We start from the raw sequence: 24,186 nt of genomic DNA on the forward strand, positions 1-24,186 counted from the left end.
TATATATATATATATGGGTCTATGTCATAACATCGATGTTAAGGAACAGCAAAGTGGATATGGTTGAGACCATATGATTGATGTGCTCAGCAAGGTTAAAAAAAAAAAAACGCTTCTGATGGAGGGGGGATACTGCACCCCTGACTCCCCAAAAATTACATATGCCAACTCCAACATTACACTACAATAGGGAAAAGGGTTTATTCCCAGATCTCCAATGTACCATGATCTCAGTGCAAACACTTCAATGTTGCAGAAAGTTGATCATATGCAGCTCGACTTTCTGAAAACGTCGATGTTCTGAACACACACACACGTACATATATACAACAAAAGAGGATGACTACTAGATGTCCCTAATCATAACCAGCACATTATGCTTTTGAGACAAGGATGCCAAGAAATTCACCTTCAGAGCAAAGCCCAAAAGGTGAATCTTGGCATCTATGTTGAGAACACAATAAAAAGGTTAGAATCTATGGCCTGATCATAATTCTTTGTAGTACATGGAGCTTTATTTGCTCCATATACTACCAGCTGGGAAGGGTGGAGGAAAGGAAAGGAGAAAATAGGGTAGCGTCGTTATACTGGATTTCAAAAACAGTTGTCAGCCTGGCGCCCAACCTTCCACAGAAGGCAGACACACGCACACCCTCATGCTTAGGGCGAATTTAGAATATCCAATGCACCTACAGCATGTCTTTAGGATGTGGGAGGAAACCGGAGCACCCGGAAGAAACCCACGCAACCACAGGAAGGTCATGCAGACTCCGCACAGAAGGCACCCCAGCCGAGGATAACCAAAAATGCTGAAGATGGGATTTTATGTTTTTTTGAAGGGGGTAAGGGTGGTTATAGTTGTGATATTGGGGGGGGGGGCACTGTTCCACTGCGTAGCAACAGAGCTGCTGTAGAGGGAAGTGCCGGCAGAGTTATTGGTTTTTGTTACGTGTGTGTGTGTGTGTGTGTGTGTGTGTGTGTGTATATATATATATATATATATATATATATATATATATATATATATATATATATAAATAAAACAAACTTCCAAAGCTAGGAGGAAAAACACAGAGGCAAAACCAATATTTGAGTGCTTTTGTTCTTTAATGTAACAAGAACCTATTCAGAAATCAATATATACATGTATACATATATACTAATGAGTCATATAAATACACAGAAAATGAGAAAAACTTCAGTATAGACAAAATAGTTTTCAGTCTTTTGATCAGTCTTGTGAAGAATTAGCAACTTTCAGTATTACAGTCTTGGTTTCCTGTGAAGCCTACCACATTTTTAATACTGAGACAGCTGACAGTATTTTAGACATTCTGACCTCCTGGAAACAGAAGCAAATGAGAACCCTGTAAAAGTCAGAAATTTTGTAACATTATGAATGATATTATTATTAAAGTTAGAAGCCGCGGTGGGGCAGCGGTAGAGTTTTTGCCTCACAGCAAGAGGTGTTCCCGTTCGATTCTCGGCTGGAGTGCGGGGAGTGCCTTCTGTGTGGAGTGTGCATGTCCTCCCCGCGGTTGGGTGGCGTTCGAAAGACATGCATAAATGGGCATGCCTTCGTTAAAGGTTGGACATCGAGCTGGCACCTCAGCATTTGTGAAAATCTACTGCCAATCATTAGCGGACTGGAGTTCCGCTGTGGCAACCCCTAACCAGGAAAAGTCGAAAGACAAACAACAACATTATTAAAGTTAGAGCTCACTGATAATGAAACTAAAACATTATATCTTCTGACAAATGTTCATATTTCAACACTGCTGAGTTCTACATGTGCTTCTGATACATTTCAGCATTCTGCACTTGTTCCTCTCGCATTTCCAAAAAAAATATCAGTACCGCTGTTATTCTGAGAAGGAAGTAGTTCATTTGCAAAGACAACGGCTTGAGGTACTTTTCTTGAATTCTTTGGCACCTTACAATAATGTATATGGTACTTTCTATAGATATGATTATGACCTCAACCTTTTTTCCATTTGATCAATGGGAAGGGATCTGGTCCGTAACCTTATTCACCCATGACTCAGGTCACAAAGTGACAAAACATTTGAATGACTTTACAACAGGCATATGTTCCTGATAAAAGAGTAAACTGTAAATGGTAAACACAAGTGGTATATTTACATTTGAGCTAATTACTGTGCATCATAGAGGATTGCTTTGGACAATAATGCAAAATACAGATATTTACATTCAGTAAGTGGATATTATGTGCAAAAAGAAAAGCTCCATCAATACCTCTACATCATAGACAGTAGTTACACAGAGAAAATGAGTAGTTCATGCAGCAGTTCATTCAGGCTTTGAGCTGAACATAAACTTAGAAGTAGCTATATGCAAAACTGATATGCACACAAAAATATTAATATAAATGACGTGCAGTACATCTGTAATACAACTCCATATCATGACATGATGTTAAGCTAGCAGTGTTAACAGTTCTGCAACAGAGGTATATACACAACTGTGAACATTAACTTAAATTATACTTGATCAGTGGTACTTATCGAAATGCAATAGAATGAGAGGAACGAGAAGGAAGTACTGCACTAGAGGAGAAAATCTGTGATGGAGAGAAGATAAAGTGTAAGAAATAAACATAAGTATAAAAGCTAAGGTGGGGTATCACTAAGACAGGAACATTTAACAGATTCTTAAAATGTTCTAGCAGGTAGGCTTTAAACGGATGAACTGAAAATTAGTTTTGTACTTGTTTCGACTCTGTTGGTCCTTGCTTACAAAATGTTCTTTCACACATCTGTAAAGATACATTTATAAGGATTTCATACTGGATTTGATTCCTATGTAAATTCAATAAATTGCACACTCATCAAAACCTGTACCTTTATTCTATCTCCCGCCTTTAAAACTGACATGCTATTTAACCAAAAGCAATAACTCAAGAATGGGTGTGGGTACTGCTGGGTTTACCCACTGTTGGTGTGGTTTGATCTCAAGCATAAAGCCTAAGTGATCAAACAAAGCCAGCTGTAGGTAATTCTATTATTACCCACATTCAGGACTGGATTATTGCTCTTATGCAATGACATTTAAGAAAGAAATTGCTTACCTTTCTTGAATAATGTCTTTGTATAACAGTGCTGTACTGTTCCTGTGCATTCTTCTGTCTTTTCTGATGTACTGTGCATGCGTATGGGACTGGTGATCCCATGCCTGCACAGCACATCAGTGCTGTTCAAGAGAAGCAACAGAGGAAAGAGAATCTCTGTTGCTGTTTTTTACGGCTACCGTTAGTGCAAGGCACTTATATAAAGCCCAACACAATAGGTGGGCGGGGGGACAAAAGTCCAAAGATAGGGACAGATTATATTACAAACTTAGGAAGTTATGGTAATAAGAGGTTTTGTGTTGGCGTGTGTTTTCTGAAGGACATGAAGCCTAAACCACAATTGTCTGTCATTATTTAATGGTTCCCATCCCAAAAGGCTAGCCAGAAAACTAAATTTTTTAATAAAAAAAGACCAAAACTATGAGGGGAAAAATTTGGACATTCTGTGAAGATCCAGAAGTTGACAGGTACAAGAGTGTGCCCAGATTTAAAGCGCAACAGTGCAAAAATACAAAGAAAATCAGGTCTGCTTTTGCAGAATGTACCCAATTTTAATTTTATTTTGCTCCACCCTCTGTAGTAAATCCCAACAGAAATGTCTGGCCCCTCAACAGTACTTTAGGGGCCAGTCTTTCTTATATTAGTATATGCTTGATTTACAATGGGCACACTGGTTGGACCGTCTGATCAGCATTCACGTTTCTGAATGACAGTGAGACATTACTGTAGAAGTGTGCCTCTAACATAGGCTAATTTAGCAAAATTTCAAATTTCTATTTTCTTTGATTTATTTTTAATAATTTAAGTACACTGTTCCGATTCTCTGGTTGTAACAAAGAATAAGTAACTGGCAATTTAGACTTCACTATCCTTACCACTAATAGCTTAGATTGTGATAAGTCTGCACCCTTAAGTGATTAATTCTTACACTATGCAACTTTTCAATTGTTTTATTTGCCAATACATTTTTAATAGTTTATACTGTTCTGTACTTGCTCACAACTCTGAGGACAACCTGGACTTGAGGTACTGTGTGTAAATTCCATGTAATTAAATGATTTCAACTCTTTGCTGTGAATTTGAGGATCACCTTCTGAAATAACTTCTGAAATATTATATCTCAATATACAGAGTGCATCTTGAGGCATACCCATCCATCTACCTATTTAACTGAACAAACTACGAGATACCGATTGTTTGGAGACTGACTACACTGCTCCTTCTAGTACTGTCTTTCAGATGTATGAACGCAGAATAGTTACAGTAAATCTGCATAAAAAAATGGTTGTTTCTGTACAGGGAAAAAGCCATCTCTTAATATTGCTGGTTTCACATAGAATAACATAAAATCATTCCTTCTTCTGCATTTTTAAGGCAAGATTTACATATTTCACAGTTTCAGAAAAAAAGCTTCACCATTTTCTTTGATACTTTAGGCCAAAATAAAATGTTTTTTGCTCATTTCCTACATTTGACAGAGTTTAAATTTGATTCATTTTATGTTGCATCATTTCTCTTACTAAATCTGAAACAATAATGTATCTACTTTTTTAGGGACAAGGCAATTCTACTTCATTGGGTAATGTGGGCATTTAGTCCAGCTAGCTATTCCTGATAGCTTCTTTTAAATAGCTGCATCTCTTTGTTTTCTCGAATATATTTCTTACACTCAATCTATTAGCAGTCATGGCTAGCTGTGGATTTTTTTCTAGCAGATCTTTTTGCTCCTCACTGTATGTAATATTAAGTGAATTAGCTATATGCATTTTCAAATCATGATTTATTTTCAATGTAATCGTGTTATGTTGGCTATTTCAGTCATGACCCAGAATATAAGAGGAATATGACATTAAATGATACGGTCGGTTATAAAGTCATTATACAGCAGAAACACACAGTAAACAATGAGTATCAATAATGTACAAAAGAACAGTACACAAAAAGCAAACTATACATATACAGAGTTTTAACAGCATCCTATGCAGTCTATCTGGAGTATTTGGCAGTACTGTTTAGCCATAAAAGCAACCATAGAAAAACTTTGGCAACAGCAGGCAGTGGTCAACATTTCTTTTTCTTCTGTGCAAACTCTATGCCTATATACCAGAGGTTTGCATTTTTGCATCAACACTAAACCCACTCAAAGCTGACTTGCAACCATCTGAAAAAATCTCTGGTTGAAAAGTATCAGGAGTTTTGGGTTTGGAGCATCACAGTAAGCCTTTTTCCTAATTCAAAACTCATGATCTTGCTCTACACACCAAACAATTACATTGTGTTGTAGTAGCCAAGTTCTGTTGCAGTAACTAATAAGCTGGGTACAGACTTTGAAAAGAACATCCCAGTGAATGGCATTAAGATATGGTTTGCCTTGTGGTTTCTGCATATTGACTATAAAAGCATTCATTTTTTTATCTGACTTCACACATTCCTATGTGAGAATATGGTCCATGTATTCAAGACTAGTAACATCTAACATTTACATTTGTGCAACTTTAGCCTTTCCATCAGCTTAATGAGCCTCATATATTATGCTGATGAACAGATCCCCAAACAAGAAAATAATTTGTGATACTGACTCTTCCATCAGAACCTTCTATGATTGTGGCAAAAGTCATCAGAACTAAAACCTCCAACAATGAACACATACCAAAACTATGCGAAAAATATGTACCTGACCAAAGGAACATTAAATGAACATAGCTTAATAACTAGCTTCATACAGACTGATTTGTCACTAGCTTTGATGTGCATATAATACAGAAACTATTCAGAAGTAGGTACACTGGAGACAGCCTTTTCAACAGTTTAAGCTGAAAAATGTTCCCTTTTAACCCACTTTATCAGATCTTGATTTGTTGATGTAGCTTTTGTTGCTTGCTTCACAACTTATTATTCATCCAGTCAGTAGGTTGTTCTTATTTATAACATCAAGAATGTTGGCTCTCCAATTTTTTTCCTGTTCAGATGCTTCTACAGGTGAAGCAGGGGCTCTCCTTTGTCAGTGTATTACTAGCACTGAGTCATGATAAGGCTTAATGTAGTATTCCTGTTGCAAACAGCCTAATCCGAAAAAAATGGCATGTTTCTGCAAAATGCCCAATAGCACTGGTGGCAGTCTGCACAACTAGATTTATTTCTAGTTTACCCATGTTTTTATGACTTACTGCTAAGGGTATAATTGTTACTGCCATTATATTCCTAAAACTGCTTCCAGTTTTCCCATTGTTGGAGCTTTCCGGAAGTATTTACTACATTCAAGATGGCTGCTTTAGAAGCATGTGTGATTCCTTTTTCAAACTGCCCTTCACACTACTGCACTTGCACACGTTCATACTGCCTATTATAAAGTTACTTCTCTTTGCTATATATGAAGTCTGTCTTAGATGTATTCAAGATGATTTTCTCACTGCCACTCATGGTGCAGCCATCTTGAATACATAAGCTGTTCTGTACGCACATACTGTGAATTCTCAATCATTTAACAAGGAGGAAAATCCAAGACATTGGTTTAGTTTACTTCAGTATGTAAAGATGCAAAATGGAACACAAGCATGTATCTGCTATGCTTGTATTCACAACTAAGCAAATTCTGACCCATAGCAGAATAAAATACTACACTCTTCAGCAGTGTCTAGCATAAAAGTACTTATTTTGCCTTGAAACATTTATTTTTTCTTATAAAACATCTCTCTTATTACTTGGTATGTCCTGTCCTGAACTCTGATTATGCATTTCTACTGCACACACACACACACACACACACATATATATATATATATATATATATATATATATATATATACACACATTTACCACCAATTTTAGTGCTGTGAACATTCTTCACCAAAAATCTAGTTTAAAAGTACTGATTTTGCATTAAAATAGGCATTTTTATTTTATCAAATATCTCTCCTATAGTTTGCTGTGACCTGTACTGAATACTGTTCATGCACTTCTACTGTACCTACAAACTCTTCAGCTTCATCTGCCTTGGTGGAATCATTAACAGGCAAATCTTGTAAATTAACATTTCTTCACTTACATACTTTCTGAAATGGCTCTTTCCATATAAGCTGCAGATTTAATTCAAGTGCTGTGTTAGTTTGTCATGCTTATAAACACACCAGTTGCATGCAATATCACACTTAATGAGTTTGCTTTGAAAGAGCCATGCAAGTTTTAAATTATCACAATGATTTTAACTTGTGTTTTAAGCTTCATCTTTCTTATAGACTGTTACAATGCAAATTCGTAAATCAGCCTTTTTAACTGTAAATTCTTTAACTCCACTTTTTCTAAACTCATCCAGAGGTCTGTGTAATGTTAGATAAACTTCCTACAACAGTCTGCCACTAACTTGATATTCTTACGCCACAAACGATTTTACCCTTAATGAGTTATACAACTTGCCAAACTCTCAGTTCCTAGTTATGTTTTTGAGTTTGGCTACATAAGCATCTAATGTTTCTTGTGCCTCTTAAAATTTGGTAAACATAAATGTCTTGCATACTTGTTTGGCTCACAGTATGCTTGAAAACTGTGAATCATTACTGCTAACTTGCCTTTTCCTTTCTTGGAGGGCTGTGTTTAAGTGCCTTTATAGCTTCCTCACCTGTGATATGCAACAATGTTTCACTGAAACTTCATCAGTTTATCTGCAGTTATAGTGATACAGCTCAAATTTTGAAGCAATAGCTTCCCGTTTTCAAATAAGTTACCATGCAGCTTGAAAGACCTTGGTGGCTGACGAGTAGACATGTTGAGCTAAAATTGAAATTCAGAGGGGGGATCAAGTCAAAACAGTTTCTTGGTACAGCATCTTTCCATGTGAAATGCAAGAAAAAATTACTACTATATGATAAAAAGATACAAAATGTGGAAATATGTTTTTGAAGCTATGAGCAAAACGCTTGAAGGAGAAAGTAATTTTAATGGTTACGCTACTGAAATGTGTAAAACGACCTTCTCAGGCCTTGTAGTTTAGCTGGCTGAAGGTCAACAAAAATGCTTCTCAGAAGAAAACATGTACTTCGCCCTCAGCACAGTTCTGAAGTGTACATGAATTTTAATAGTAAGGCAGTTCCCTGTGTTATAAGCTTTTTCCTCCTTATCATTACTATTATTATTATTCTGACAACATTTAATAAATGCTTCTAAAGAAATATGAACATCGATGGCAATAATGAAAAGGCAGAGGCAAGAGATACATCAACAGTTTTACTGGAAAGACCTGGGAGAACATAACATCCCCTTAAAATGATATTGTGCTTTATACAGATACTGTCATTACCACTACTGAGTAATTCACTCAGAGTGCTTTTACTGTGACATCATGAGAGCTTGATTAGTAAGCAAGCAGACAGATTACGGCTAAAAGCAGTTCATAAGCTGCTTCTTGAAATCCAGGGTCTGGTTCTCTCAGTTTCCAATTATCTACTGTGTGACTTTCATCAGGCAATGCTCCTGGGGCTGATGACAAACTTGGTTAAGCTCCTCAATGGTCTCCTGGACCTGATACCTAGTAGCAACCTATGAGAATATGCTAGTTGTAAATAGTACACCTGAGGTTTATTTTTGCTTTGTTGAGTCTCCCTTTGACTACTTTCTAGAGCTCAATGGAAGAAGGTAATCCCCATCATCAATTTCTCACATCTCAGAAATTTCCAGTTTCACAATACTGAGCAAAAAGGACTGATCTGGTTTCTTTCAAATTCATTTCTTCTCATTTACCACAGCAGGTTCTTCCAAACACCCACAAAGCTAAATTAAAACTAAAAAGGGAACCAGAAGGTAGTTGTGACTTGTAAAACCTGGACTTTTTCCCTCATCAGAAAGCACTCTATTCACAGATCACACATAAGATGAGGAAGTAAACGAGGAGGCAGTTGCTTTGGGCACAAATAGTTAGAGAGCATGATGGACCTGCATATCCACAAAACAAACTGCACTAGAATTAAGACTTGAACCTTGCCTGTGATATAAACAGGACCTACTGGACAGACAGGTATGTATCCCAGAGATTACCCTGTCCCTGGAACAGGCTCCCCATCTATGTGAAAAAGTGTTCCTCCCTAACCAAATTCAAGTGTAACTTGTTAAATTAGATAGGGACCAGGAAATTCATCTCTGGTTTGGAATTTATCTCTCTAATGGACACAGGCAGCTTGTAATGTTTCATCTCTCAAGCCCTTGCTTACACTTATCAAGGGTACCAAAACTTGTCAGAGAGCTGGGATGCACAGCTAAGCTTTAAAAGGCCCTTGTGGTCATTAGTCTAGCAAACACCTATGATCAGGAAGCACTGATGGGGCACGAGTGTGGTATATCAGAATCCATTTATGAAGCTCAATTTGATGCCCGTGCCCTTGTCCAGCAATCAAAGAGCCTCAATCCTCACCACTAACACCAGTGAGGGGCATCTTGTATATGAAGAAAGGATAACAAATACACACAGTAAAGTGCAATTTCCCTTAAGAGCACACAGAGATCACAATCAGTCCAGGGCTGGTCACTCCCTTGCTCCCCATGTCCTCAATAAAACTTCCCACTGGCACAGCTATAGGGCCCAGATCTCAGCCAACTGGGCAAGCTAAAATCTCCAGCACCCTCTCTGTCCCACCAATTTGTGTCCCTGCCCAAGTAGATGACACACACACACTTTGAGATAAGAGTTTATACAACCACACAGACACTCCTGGGAAAGGCTGGCACAGGTTCTCCAGCTGTGCCCCTATTACCCAGACTATATGGTAGTACTGCCTGCTACTGCCCAGCTAATATTTATCAGCTAATCAAAGGCTCTTAAAAGGGTGCCCAATTATTACTGTGCAATATTACCAATTGGTAGTATAACTAAACAGTTTAGGCTTATTAGAATGACCTGGTACAGTAATCACTATAAATATGCAATGTACTCTAGAGCTTAAATGATCTCCACACAAAACAGCTACAGTTGAAAGGTTTTAAAATATTTAATAATAAATAATAAAAACACAAGACAATACTTCTTACTGCACAGTGCTAGTCAAGAGTTCAGAGATCACAGAGAAATACTTAAAATAATTCAGTAGTACAGTTCTGACATCACAGAAAAACACAGTCTAATCTTTCTAGTTGCTAGCTATTTCTAAAAGAAAACACAAGTCTAAGATAACTTGCATATGAGCAAGACAGTGCTGTGATTTGGATGGTCAAGACAAAAGTGCTTAATAATCTCTGGTTCTCTTTGTTTAAATTGAAATTGCAGTTCTGATTCACATTACATCATTCTTCACACTTTCCTGGGTTTCCAGGCTAACAGAAACTGCATTTATATTCTTAACATCTCCTTTTGTTATCTTGCAGCTGGTCAGGAAGCAGAACAACAAAAATATATTTGCATGTTTAAATCTAGCAATTTAACTCTTGGTTAAAACAATAGCAAGAATTTCTTCGCCTAGGCCCTTCGTCACCACTGTCTACATCAAAGGGTCACCACATGCTTTACTCTGGTCAGTAGAGTGCACTGTTGTCCCATTTTTTCCAGTTTCACATGTAACACTATTTCTTTACATTTAAGAAAACAAGCCTGTAGTTTACATTCATATTTACAAATGACAGAATTATCTGAAAATTCTATCTGGCTAGGCTGGCAACCTTCACACTCAGGAATACTGAGGTTTCATAAATCAGCTTGAATATTGCATTCATCATTTCAGTTTCAAGCTAGTAACTATAACAAGGTACATGTTACACTTGTAGCAAGCAGCTTGCTACACATACAAAAGACCTTTTTTGGTCCTGAACTTTACAAAGCTTTTTCCCCTTTGGTCCTGAAGTTTAGGCTGTCCTTTTCCCCTCATTGGTCCTCAACTTTAGGTTGAGGGGGAATGCCAGTCTAGGGAACCACCTAGGGCAATAAGTGAGCGACATGTGACATGGTCCATTCACATAAAGATGCATTTTGGTTTCTCTATTAATGCTACAAGGCAATCTTTTGTTATACTGATTGCTTTGTTTCCTTCAGAGTGACACAATGAAATATAGTACATATTCTGTTGTGAATCTGTTTCAAAGTTTTAATTAGAATTATGCTGATCCAAAGTTGTAATATGATTACCTTTGTCACAGTCAGCAGGATTAAATTACTCTGCAACCTGGCTATCTTCAGAGAAACCAAAAACAGTCAAACACAGTGCTGATTAAAGGCACCACAGAATAAAAAAAGGGAATTTTAGTGAAAAATTTACAGCCACAAAATATATGCAACTATAACAATGGCTGGTCTAGTAAGATAGTCATATTGTTTTTGCTGTCAGTTCTAATATTCTGTATAACAAGGGTCCCTACACACTTATATGCCATAACATTTTTTACATCTGCCTTTAGCCACTAAGCCTGTATGCAATCAAGACTCCATTTATCGGTCAGCACAAACGTGAGAGAATAATGGAGCAGTAATCATTTAAACAGCCAGGTAGGTGGTTTGTGTACTAAACAGCCTTGGCAATGACAGGATTTCTGCTAAGGCTCTTACCCCTTACTTCCATATCTGCATCACAGCACGGTATCCTAACACCATCCCAGTCTGCTCTCACTCACATGCTAAAAGTCCCAGGCTTGGCATTTATGGTGCCATGTAATCCTCAAACTGCATGGTGATGATCAGCCAGCTAGAACTACCCACTCCCTAACTGCCAGGATGAAGAAACCGGCACTGACCATTCACTCACACCATCCGCCCACCACACCCATCTTTTCTAGCACCCTAAGCCACTATTTACTCTAGTCACTTGGGTCGTAGTCTATGTTTTATCCATCTACTCCACACAGCTGGGCTACTGTGCCATAACATTTTTTGGTTTATTTTGTGGCTTGTTTCCTGGCCTACAGAAAAACATTATACATTTGAATTGTGTTTTATTACCACCTTTTCACTACAGCACACACATTTACTGATTTTGGTTAACACCAAGCCAATCAGGGTGGAATCATATGGCTGCCTTTCAGTGTAGTAACCATTAAACTGTATTTGATAATGTCTTCCTACTGTGTGCAAAGAATTCTGATCTTCCTGTTCAGCAAAGTGGTTATATTGATTTGTTGTGTCCAACTGATGTGATGCAATGGAATGTATTCCTACAATTTACTAGTAAGATGGAATTGCAAAATGTGGTTTGTACTTGTTAAGGCAGTGAACTTATGTACACATTCTTTTTAATTTTGTTCTATCTCAGAAACAATATAGTCTAAAATCTTATTGCAGTTTGAATACATGCATGCTACAGGAAGTCTGAAAGCTACGTAACTGAACAAATGCTAGGATACTCCTATACCACGGTACTTTTGAAAACAGCGAATCAAACCTGACATTCAAAGGTAGGTATGTGTGGTTGTGATGTATGGTGGTCATGTTAAAAAAGCTCATGTTCTTAATAGGTGGTATAGAGCTGAATGGATGTGAAGTAATATACAGCTTGAGTTCAATTTAGTGCAAAGAATGGCAAAGTTGAACAGATCATTATACATGTATGCACAAAAACACCATACAAATATTAAGCTCATCTATGAAATAACTGTCAGCAAAATAGCTGAATTAGGAAATAGCTCTATGTCAGCTTATGAAAAGATAACCTCCGTGAAAACTGGGCGGATTAGAGGCAACATGATCAACAACATTTCTGGTAACAGAAGCTCACTGTTGGGCACGCACTGTATCCTCCAATCAGCTCTGGTGTCAAAACATTTTGTGTCAAGGGAAAACCATGACCCCAGTGACCTCTTTTAGGACAAAGCATGTTTTCACCAAGCACATATTCTAGAGCACTTGGCCACTGTGCTACTGACCAGATCTTAGAAACAGCTGTATGCTGGCAGTAGATCAGGACTGACTAATGAATATCCAGCTGAAAATAACATTATTAAAGAGGAAAATAATAACTAACTGGAGCAAAATGACTAAAGGGGTGGGGTGGGGGCACACAAATTGCTATGGACTTTATGAAAGCACTAGAAGGCTAAGGAAGTAACTGTGGTAACTGCTGCTGTCAATCTGCTGAGTCTACCTAGGGCAGAGAAGATGCAGAAAATGGGTACTGATTTATTAACCAATTCTTTTAATTTCACCAAACTGTTCAAAATGGATCCTTTTCAGCAATGGCCCATACCGTCAGGCCCAACATAATACTGGGTTGCAAAACACACATATTATGTTCACATATGGCTAATCAGTCCAAGTACTGGAAATGAGACTTGATATCAAATGCACACCCACACAGAGTTACAAAAGGATGGCTGGTACAGACAGCAATGAAGGACATAGAATATGGAATGAAATGGACTTACAGAAATATACCAATAATTCTAACAAACGTATCGACAATAAGAAACAATGCAAAACTGGAGAACAACTGTAAAACAAGTAAAGAAACCAACAAGAAAACTGCAAGGAAAAATGACATAAGTGAGACTTCTTAACAAAAACAGAATCAAAGATGCCAAAACTATAATATATGTTCAGAGTCAGGTGTTCTAGAGACAGAGATTGGCTGCAACGCATCAAGGTAGGTTACATTTCCTGTGTGGGACAAGGGCTTTGCAAGTGACCAGTTTAATGAAATGTATTGCACTTAACTGTATATTGGTCAATTTACTGCACTCTAGTTTAAATTATGCACTAATGGATGAAATTTCAACCTCAGGACTTTTTGCTTGTACATATCGCACAAAGATATGAGTTTTATATCTGCTTTGAGTGGGAGTAGATCAACAAATAGGGCTGATAAAGCTCCATCTCCAGGCCCACATGTCTGAAATAAGTCCGGCTGCTTCTGTTCCTAGTTTAGTCTGAAGTCATGTGCTACTGTTACACCAAATAAATAGATTCCTTTTAATTTTCAGCCATGGGCCCATGAGGCTCATAATCCAGCACTGGCTTTAAGACCATTACCTCTGCTGGACTTAACTGTTTTTAAAGATACCTGAAAGTTTCTTCAGGTTGTTTTTACACTATCCCCTTCCCTCCAACTCTATCATAGTGCTATTTCTAAATGAAGACAGCAGTAGTACTGTACAATGCATAAAATATGCATATAACAAATCAGAAATACCAAAACTAATCCTGAATGATATTGCAGGTGTGGACAGTAAAAATAAAACTGCTGAGTACCAGATAAATAAAACACCAGCTAAGCATTTTTTTCCTCTTTGGGAAAAGAGCTGTGGTATTGTGAACATATTCCAGTCAACTACAGATGTGCTACAGATGTGTTAAAATGTGCATAGTATCTCAGATTTAAGTATGAGGCAGAACAAAAAACAAATGTGAGCATCATTTGAGGGTTTAGGCATACAGTAGTATAGCACTGTAAACACATTTAATGCAAGGACTTACAAGACAGAGAGGCTATATGTGTATGTAAAATGCCCTTCTGGTCACTCAGGAAAATAAAAACAATATAAAAAAAGACAAGACAGAGCCAGATGAGCAAAAATATAGAATGTATAAGAGGTGGAAAGATGGAGAAAAAATGTAAAAGAACAAAGGAGGGAAACAACTAGGCTGCTAAAATTTTAGGAAGTCCTGACAAAATAAAGTAAGACCGAGAAGGTGGTTTTGTTTTACCTAGATGATCAATTGGAAGAAACATGATTCAGTAAGGCAAACTGGGCAATATACACAGTCACTACACTGTGAATCCACCATGGTAGGAAAAGTAGTTTTAGTGAGAAAACAGTTAAGCAAACCACAGAGAAAGTCACATATCTGTTTTTTGTGTGTTGATATCCAATAGAACATCCCTAATTAACAGGCTTTATTATCTACTGTTATCGTAAACATTCTGTACACACTGTACATAACACTGCTGTATATCCTGTTGGGGTCAACATGTATTGTTTATTGTCCCTATTTCACTATGGAATTGTTTACAAATATGTTTTTGTTATGCATACTTTATCTCCAGGCTGCACCGGAAGTTCACCCATTGTAGTCAACGTTTCATCCCGGTTAACAGATTTAGCTATCTAAATGTTTTTTAGTGCATAAGGAAGTGATAAAAATATTACAGTGCTCAAAGTATGTTACTGAGGACTGTTAGAGAACACAAAGAATGCAACACTGCGCTACCAATATTTACTGCAACAGTTCTCATAGATAGTTTGGACACCAAAAGGTTTCACATCTGGGCAGTAACACGCGTCTTTCGGAATGAAATGGAACTGTAGCAGCTGAGTGACATTTCGGTACTTATGTATTATCGCAACCACTCTCCAAACCACTCGCTGTTGCTGTATTCATATGGCCGTAACACTTTTTTCCATTCACATTTGGTACATTGTACAATGCTCTGGTTTCTACTTAGTAATTAGGCAATGTTTTGTTCTACTATAACATTTTTGCAATTCAGTTTTATTTTTTAGGGATGGGTGCGTTATAAAGCACACTCCATGATGGCAAGTGTGATTGTGATCATTTCTGCAGTTACCAACCCCATTGTTAAAACATGACAGCTTAGAAACACATTTGCACATAATGAATTTCAGCATACCTAGCTAGACTCATGAATTTCCTTACCAGCATGTTCTCAGGACATGTATTTGTATGTATACATTTTCTCTGCCTTGAGACGAAGCCCGTTAAGAGAGGCTCGCAGTGCTGTTAAAAAAAACACACACACAATTTTAAAAGAAGACTTCACTGCATGGAACATTTACGGACTGCACGCCTTACTGGAGCTCTACGTAAAGTCAAATGAAAATTAAATGCTAGCAAACCACATGTAAATAAGCACTTTAATGTCGAGGCCAAACAGCTGCTGTTACTGGCAAGCTGCTACAGAATGCCTTAAACAAATGTTGCATTCAGTTACGGCAGTAAAGGATGCTCTGAGGGGGAGGAAATTTTGCATTCTTCCTCTCCCTGTTTCTGAAGCAATGTGTTAAAAGACAAATTTAGAGTTTGCACCCCCCTTTCCACTGCAGGATTAAGTAGTTTTGAAATAAGATTATGTATCACGGCCACTCCAACATGTAGTGGCGATAATATGTAAGTACCGACATTTCTTTATCATTTCAGCACTCGTGTTTGTGTTGCAGATCCTGTAAGTAGCACACAGCACATCAAACCCTGGCTACCCTACATTTCCATAACTATGGATGAGTCTGTCAGATAAGGCAGGCATGCACTTCAGACCTGCATACTTGCACTGAAAAAAAAATGCAAAGCAGTGAAGAGCGTACAATAATATTTAAGGACAGGAAAGTAGTGTACATTCTACTTATAGCGTGCAAAGCATTAGAGAGCTAGTTTGCAGAGGACATGGCTTGGCAGCACTTTACAGTACAATTCCAAACAGATTACAGAGATGTCTGGGAGATGAGCTGCACATTGTAGCATATACAGGAAAGCAACGCATAGTGAGGACCACTGCTGCTTGGCTCGTATGTGGGTATGGTCAACATAATGTAAAAAAAAATTCCTGAACTTTGTTGTGCTCATGACTAGGTTGGTTTTTGTGTTCAAGTGTACATATGCATCTTATTTGTATAACAGTAGTTCATAAATACAAACAACCTGCATATATAGAGACATGCATTGGTCTGTTCAACATCTGCAGTATCATCATATGGATGATGTGACATTAATGTGAATGACCACGTGATGTATGTTATGTTCTAACTGATAGCTCATAAATACTACTAACATTTTAGTACTGACAGAAGCAGAGGACTCTCTTCCCTGCTACAGCATCTCTCAAACGGTGCTGCGCCACATCTTCAGTAGGTGGCTTTAAGGCACAGTACAGCCTTTTCTGTATTCTGATGGGGCTGTTTTTCATGCTGTACATCTCATTTCCATATGGACTGCATTCCAACTGCCATCATAGTGCATGTATATAAACATATGGGTGCAGCAGAGGTGTGCAAATCCCTCTAAAATGGCAGTCTACCTTTTTCTACTATCATACAGCACAGCGGCTATATACAACACAGACTAAACCTATGAGTCTTTCCTGTATAGAATGCTACAGACGCACAAACATAAAATAAGTGAAAAAAAGGCAGCAGTTTAATGCATGAAAATACACCGAATATTATAAACGTTAAATATTTTTTGCAAATGTTAAAAACCTGAAGCAGGGTAAAACAGTCTATGATCGTTCATTCATTCCCTGATTACCCTCTTAACTCTGTGCAAGGTCAGAAGCAACCAAAGCTTATCCTGACACTCAAATGGGTGCAAGACAGACAAACTCATCCTGAACAGATGCCATCCCATTGCAGGATGCACATTCTGTCTCAAGTAGCACCCACACCTTTGAGTAGTTATGCAAATAAAAATGGCAGGTACACATTTAGTAGACAAGCCATAATTCAGTAGCTAAAATCAAAATGGTTAAACTAGACAGAGATTGATTTTTGTAGATTTTGTTGATTTTAAATTAGATTTTAATATGATTTAATTATTAATTAGTTTAATTGATTTAATCAGAATGAGAGATGGGGCAATCTTTTACTAATTTAGAAAGTGTTTTGTATACTCGAAAGCTTGTATGTAATAAATTTTCAGATTGTCATGAAGTATCTGTTTTCAGTTTTTTACAATATTCTTTGATTGAACAGTTAGTACTTTTTCCTTTTGGATATAGTTGCCTTAAACTAGATAGAGACAGAATGATCACCTTGAGAGAAAACATATAAACAAGGCTGCAATATAATGAAATACAGCTACGGCATTAGTATAAAGAATAAAGAAATTCCAAGAGTTGAAACAGAAGGTACAGTTGTACAAGTTAACTTACCATAATAGTAGAAGTTCAAATGATCACTGCTCCAGTAGCCTTACCTGTATGGGCTGAATCCTGTTAAGGAGTCAACTGCTGCCCAGCTTCCAAACTTCAAGACATGTCCCACACAACCATACCATTAGTCAGCCTGAGCTGAGCTGTCAGGTTTGGGAGCAAAGCCCTTCACAGCTTTCATGCTAATAGACAGACATAGTCTAAAATCCTGAGAGGACAATCTAGAAATATAATAATAAAATGCCCACACTCTGACTTAAACATATGCAACAAATAAGGGGTGTGAAGAGAGGGAGCGGCTACTGCAACAGTGATCCAATTGAACATCTACCCCCATGGTAAGTTTACATGCACAATTGTACTATGCTCTTTATTTGATCACTCCTGCAGTAGCCTTAGCTATATCGGCAGATTACAGCAACTTAAACTAACTTGGAGGTGGAAGAAGTTGGGTCCAGAATCCACTGGAAACAGTCCTAGCAAAGCCTGTCCTAGACTTGGAAAAGGAGTCTGGTTTATAGTGTTTTGTAAGTGTGCACAGAGGACCAAGTTGTTGCTTGTAGAATACTGCTAGAGTCCAGTCCTTTCCAAAAAGACCCCAGTGAGGTCAAGGTCCTGAACCCTGTCCTGGCTTGGAATAGTTTTGTCATTAGGGGAATAACAAAAACTAATAACATTAGAACAACCATTTTGAAACAGCCCCTTTGACACTGGGTGTCATTTTTTTTCTTACATTCTCAAGAAATGAACAACTGATCAGAAGTTCTGAAAGGTTCTGTTCCAGCAATATAGTACTTGAGTAGTCTGTTACTAGTCACAGCAGTTGACAGTGGTCCACAGCACTGTAATACCCATTTCTGGTTTTGTCAGGTATAAAATAATGTCATCTGCAAATAGAACCAGCTTCTCTTGACTACCATAGCAACTATTTCCTTGAATTTCTGAGACCCTTGTTTTCTTTGCCAGTGGTTCTAAATATAATGCAAACAAAGGGGAGAGAGAACACCCCTGTCTAATTCCTCTGCTCAAGCAGAGATTATCAGAGAGGACACCACCTACTTTAATTTTCGCCTCCATTTCCTCATATATCCTCCTAACCAACCTTATAATTTTTTCAGGGAATGCAAATGCTTCCATTGCTCTGCTCATAAAGTTCCAGCTCACTCTGTCAAATGCTTGATCTGCATCAAGACCCACCAACAACAGTGGTATTTTCTTACATTTTTCCTCCCTCTGGATCATCACTGTTCTGTTAATGTTGTCAAATGCCTGTCTCTCCCCTACAAAACCACACTGATCCATATCTAACAATTTTGGCATCACTTTTGCCATTCTTTTTGCCATTATAGACATGAACACTTTATAACGATTTAGTATTGAAATGGGCCTGTATGAAGCTGGATCTGATGGATATTCACCTTCTTTAGGTATGACAGCTACTACCACTTTCTTCGAAGATATTAGCACTTCTCCTCCTCTTAAAATACTGTTAAACAAAACTTTCCAGATCTTTATCAGTTTTTTCCCTCCTAGCTTCCAAATCTACACAGGAATACTATCTATTCCTGGGGACTTTCCTGTACATTGGTTATACATAACCATTTTTATCTCGTCACCTACTATCCTAACTGTTAGTAATTGAGCCTCCTCTGCCTCTAGCCTGGGCATATTTTATTTTTCCTTAAATATTTCTATTTGTACCTTTACTTGATTTCCATATTTCTCTGCTTTATACAGACTGTCATAGAATTTTCAAAGTATTTCCAGTACTTCTACAGGATCCCTTATCTTCCTTGTTATAGGCTCCCTAAGCTTGGTGACCATCATTTCTGTCTTCTGAGTCGTTGTGCTAAAAGTTTTTCTGCTCTAGGGTTATCATGAAAAAACAGTTGCTTAATATCAATCATTTTACACTCATGCATATTATCGAGGTAATCCCTTATTTTCTTTTTAGCATTCTGCTGTTGCTGCTTTTCTTGTTCTGAGAGATTCCCCCTATTCTGCAGTACTTAACACTTGTCAGTCCCTCTAAGTAATTCTTACTTCTTAACCATATCTCCCTTTCATATCCACCGTAATTTTAAATTCCACTTTAATTTTATCCTACTCCATAGCTATATTTTCAGAAGAAATGTCTATCTTCTCCAATAGCTCCTGAATAATTTCCACTGCCCCCACTCCTTAAATTCCTCTCTTTTCAGCTGATAGGTAGGGAAAGCGCAGTGTCTCATTTTTATTTCATTACCCTGTGTTTTATTTTAATTACTGGCACATGATCTGAAATACGTATTGGGTGGGTGTGCATCAAAACCTAAAATTAAATGCACATGTTCCTGTGAAATGTATATTCTGTCTAGTCTAGCCCAATTTTTGTACCTTGGAGGACAGTTATATAAATTCACTCCAAACTCTTAGTACTGAATTCACATTTTCCGTGCCAAATGTTTTCATGAATTTCTTTAAAAATCTACCCTCCATTGTTATACTTTACCTTCTAGGGTCCCCAGACACATCTTCACTGTTGCAAATCAAATTCCAGTTCCAACCTATAAGTAATATTCTTTGCTGAAAGCTGATCATTTCTCCCAGAATTTTTTTCATAGGATCATAGGAAGTTACTAGGCTAATGGCCCTGGGACCCTTATAACCCTAGCCAAGTTCTTACCCTTATTTCCACAATCAGTACCTATTGCCCCTGTCCAAGAGGGACACAGGTTGAAACCCTGGGGTGAATTTACAGTCACCCATCCAATCATCCAGATTGCATTTGAAGATGAACAATAAGGTGTTCTCTTTGACATGAAGTGCAAGTCTGTTCCAAAGGTGTGATAACCTCTGGTAGGCAAATCTGTCCATCCAGCAGGTTTTATTAATGTCACATACCAGGTTAAGGTCTTTAGAGCAAGTAACTTGTGTACCATTTGACTTTCGGATATGAAGCATTTCCAAAAACCCAGAGTCAGAGGTTCCTTATATGCAAGGCAGAGATAACCTCTGAGCAGTCTGTATGAAACAGAATAAAGTGACAGTGATTTCAGATGATCCCCATAGGACAGATGAAGACCTTGAATTTGCCTTGTGAGGAACATTTGTGGTTTCTCCAACTGATGCACGTGGTTAGAAAGGGGCATACCAAAAGGGGCATTGTACTCGATTATTGGCTTCTTTTTTTTTTTGGGGAGTCAATGCCCTTACTTATGAGATGAGCAATACAGAATGCCCTTTGTACCACTGTGGAGACATGTTGATCAAAGGTAAGGTGGCTGTCAACCTGTATGCCCAGGTCTCTCACCGCTGAGTGTGTACTTGGGGTGTCGTTATTGATTTGGTAGTTAGCAGGAACATCACTCTTTCCGAAAGGGATGACAGTACATTTTTATGCATAGAGTTTAAGGCCACGACTTTGGCACCAGTCATTTGTTTGTCTAAGACCCTCTTGTAGGATGTTGACATCATTTGGTGACTCTTTGACTACTCCCAGTTTGCAGTCATTAGCAAACTGTCAGCCACAGACCTTTAAGTTTAGCTTACACTTCGGAGAAATAGATTCCAAACAGTAGAGGTTCCCAGGACGGATCCCTGTGGAACATTACTGGTTACAGGTCTGCTGTTGGAGGTGGATTCCTCTACTTTGATGATACGAATTCTACCAGTGAGCCACTCAGTGACCCATCTAATGATATAAGGGTTGATGCCTAGTTGGGTGAGTTTGTCAATGATGCCTGAATGGGGAATAGTGTCAAATGCCTTAAGCTACATTATATCAGTTTTCGGTGGAATATAAATGCATGCCAGTGTAATCCTTCTCCCTTGCCAGTATAATACTATAAATCTTCCATTATTGTCTTTTATATTTTCTTCTATCACTATTGGAGCTCCTTTTGCAATTAACATAAGTACTCCTATCATCCTTTGCCCCAGATATTCTGCCTGAATAGCCATCTTGAAACTCTTTCTTTATCAAATTCACGTTCAGTTCTTTCCAAGTGTGCATTCGGGAGCACAGCTACTTGCACTCTATATTTTTAATATAATTCACTACTCATTCTTTTTTGTATTTATCTGTGAGACCATTAATGTTTAAACACATTATAGAAAGAATCATCTTCTTGAGGGATTATTTTTCCCACCATTTATGTATAACAGATTGTTGGTAAATGTCTAGTTCCAGCTTTTGTATTCAGTGCATGAATCATTTGGCAGGTTAATCTTTTATACAATTGTTTCTTGTCATCTCTATTTGAGCCTATGTCACATCTTGCAGGCGTTTTTGTTTTATTGAAAACCCTCAAACAAAAATACACCCCCAACACCCCTGTAAAACCTAGTAACTTAATTGTATGTATACAAGAACAAATGTTCTAAACTGACAGCCACACCCACAGGGTAGAGACACCCAAAAAGAAAGGTCATTCATGCCAAGATGCATGATACAGCCTGCGCTTTTAGTAAATACTATATGATTTTGTCTTATTTTTATAGCCCTCTCAGCTAAGAAAACACTTGAATGCCTTCAGTAAACATTTTCTCCAAGCCATTTCTCTTTATCAGATTGTCTTCTGGTAACATGCAAACCAGACAAAAACTGCTAAGGATACCTTGTTTATCAAAAAAAAAGCCTTATAATATTCATTATTCTTTTCCAATTGCATGTTTTGTAATATACTTTTTGCTGGATAAATCACAGGGTTGAGCCAATTGTTTCCCTATGCAAGCATGAGAAAAAGCACACCAATTTTTCCTTTGCCATACTCGCTCAATCAGACCCTTCCTTTCTATTTTTTTTCCGCTACATTTCATAAACCTTAACAGGTAAAAAGAGAAGGGAGAAGAAGAAAAAACAAAAGCACCTGTTTATATTAATAGCCCCATTACAGTAAAAAAAGAACTGAAAAGGCATTACTTCATAGCTTGCTAGTAAAATCATGCAACATTTAATTACCATTAAGAGAAAAAAAAAATTGTTTTACTTACAGTTAACTTTCTCCCTTCTCCTTCCCTCTCCAAAGTAGTTCTCCAAAGCTTAATGGTATAATTAGGGCATATGCTTTAGAGTCCCTTACAAATTTAGTGAAGTCCACAAAAATCCAATATTTCCAAATCCTCTTGTTCTGCTATATTTCACAAACATGATTAGTGCTTTGTAATCCCAAATTTGTTTTGTTTACAGGTACCTGATTTTATTATCCAAACATCAAAAACCTGAAAGCAGGGTGTAAGCTTTAAAATTCCCCCAAGTTTAATACAGTCCAAGGAAGTTCAATGTTTTCAGATTTTCCTGTTTTGCCATGTATCACAATTATTGCTTTATCATCCCAGAGTTGTCAATTTCCAAGTTACTAGTATTAATCCTGTTCATGTCCATCTCCCAAATCCTATCACTGTTTCATTTCCAACATATTCCAGATTCTTCTAGTCATTTCTTATGTTTACTTCCTTCTCTCAGGCAACTGAAACAGTGGAAAAGATTTCACTGGATCAATCTCTCTGTAGTCCTTAACACTAGGACAACATGAAGCAGAACCGCCTCCTGATTCACAGCTCACTCTTTGTCAGACAAACTTTTGTATTTCCTCTTTAGCATGTACTTAAAAAAATGATTTTGCCCCTCAAGGGAAAAACACTTTGAAGATGGCTGGGTACAGCAGTTTGAATCTCATGTCTGCTTTTCGACATTCTCTAAACAATTTCCTCTTCTGCCTGGTGTACACTGAGTAATCATTCTCCACAAACACTCTACTATCTCCCACTTTTAGTACTTTATCTTTCTGCCATAGCTTTGTTTAAAATCAGGTCCTTCTGTCAATAAGACTATTTTTACTATTAACTGTCTAGGTTGTTTTTAAGTAATCAGATTTGCAGCATACTCATGAAGTGCCCTTTCGATTAACATTTCCTGCTGTGGAATACCAGTCCAGTTGCTTATTTATGCTTTCATAAAATTAATACAACTTCTTCCAACTTCTCTGGTACAACATAAAATCTGAAGTTTTCCCTAGGTACTCTGTCCTCTATATTATTTTTTGCTACATCTCTTCTTGTGCAATCTCATATATTCAGCCAGCCTTTTCATCATTTCAACCTCCGAGTCTTGCAGTTCTGTCATCTCATCTGAATATCTGTTTAAAGCTTATTCCATTTGTTCCACCTTTTTATTGTTTGTGTTCTTATACTCTTTCAGTGTTTCAATTATTTTAACCAGGTCTATGTGCAGCTGCTTTAAACTCTCCTTTTTGTTACTGGAAATCATGTCTGGAACATTTAGTGCTTCTTGCTGAACCACTGCAGTACTCCTCTCAGTCTATGCTTCCTCCT

Source organism: Protopterus annectens, chromosome 1.part2, assembly GCF_019279795.1.
Source record: "Protopterus annectens isolate FY-2018-M chromosome 1.part2, PAN1.0, whole genome shotgun sequence".
In the NCBI taxonomy this organism is placed as follows: Eukaryota; Metazoa; Chordata; order Ceratodontiformes; family Protopteridae; genus Protopterus; species Protopterus annectens.